Genomic DNA, 1,551 nt, shown 5'->3' with positions numbered 1-1,551 from the left:
TACAAGAACACCCACATCCCTATGTACATCAGAACTTCCCAATCTGTCACCATTGAAATAATACTGTAATTGCATTCCTACCAAAGTAGTCAATTGATGTTAATACACTTTGTACCACATCTTCCACATATGTCCCTACTCACTCAATGGAATTGCCCTGAAACCTCTCTATAACCTCGCCACCCTCAAACCAGCCAAGCCTTATGTTGTCAGAAAATGTGCAAATATGACATTTGATTCTCTCACCCAAATAAACACACACACACACACAGTGAAGAGCTGGAGCACCAGCATTGATCCTGTGGTATACCACTTGTCTTCCACTCCACTCCATTTATTCCGACTTTCTGTTCCACGTCTGACAGCCAATTACTGTTGTTGGAGGTCAGTCATTTCAATTCCAGGACATCTCTGCAGGAGTTCCTCAGGGGAGTGTCCAAGGGCAAACCATCTTCAGCTGCTTCACCAATGACCTTCCGACCATAAGGTCAGAAGTGGGGATTTTCGATGATTGCACAATGTTCACCATTCGTGACTCTTCAAGTACTGAAGCAATCCATGTTCAAATGCAACAATATCCAAACTACGCCTGACAAGTGACAAGCAATATTAGTACTACTCAAATGCCAGGCAATGACCATCTCCATTAAGAAAAAACATAATCACTACTGCTGGACATTCAATGGTGTTACTATCACTGAGTCCCTCACTATCAACCAGCTTGGGGTTACCAATCACCAGAAAATCTACTGAATTTGCTACATAAACACAGTGGCTACAAGAGCAGGTCAGAAGCTAAGAATAGTGCTGCCAGTAACTCACCTCCCGACTCCCTAAAGCCTGTTCACTACCTATGAGGCGCAAGTCAGGAATGCAGTGGGATACTCTCCACATGCCTGGATGGGTGCAGTCTCAACAACACTGAACAAGCTTAACACCATCCAGAACAAAGCAGCCCACTTGATGAGCACTATAGCTACAAATACCATTCCTTGCACTACTGCTGTTCAGTGCAAGATACACTGCAGAAATTTACTGAAGATCCTTAGATAGCACTTTTCAAACCCATGATCACCTCCATCTAGGAGGAGAAGGGCAGCACATGCGTGGGAACACCACAACATGCAAGCTCGCCTCCAAGCCACTCAACATTCTGACTGTGAAATATATCACCATTCCTTCCTGCCACTGGGTCAAAATCCTGGATTTTGTGGCTCTACCTCCAGCATCTACACTGCAGCAGTTCGAGAAGGCAGCTGACCACCACCTTCTCAAGGACAACTTGGCACAGGAAAGAGCAATAAATGCCGACCAGCCAGTGACACCCACGCCCCATGAGTGAATTTTTTTTTAAAATCTACTGTACCGAGTTGGCCTACAAATGACTGCCCTCAGACAAAAACCCAATCAAGTTATTCAGTTCAAGGGAAATTAGGCATGTGCAAACAAATGCACAATTGCTAACATTTAACTGAATATTAGCCAATAAGAGGTGCATTCGTAGTTACAAAAGGAACGAGATCTGCACAGGAGTGACTCGTGCCATTAAAC

The sequence above is a fragment of the Chiloscyllium plagiosum genome, unplaced genomic scaffold (genome assembly GCF_037043375.1).
Source record: "Chiloscyllium plagiosum isolate Xiang-an unplaced genomic scaffold, Cpla_swu_hap1 HiC_scaffold_35, whole genome shotgun sequence".
Classification (NCBI taxonomy): Eukaryota; Metazoa; Chordata; class Chondrichthyes; order Orectolobiformes; family Hemiscylliidae; genus Chiloscyllium; species Chiloscyllium plagiosum.
The sequence above is the reverse complement of the archived record's forward strand: the minus strand, read 5'-3'. Positions refer to the sequence as shown.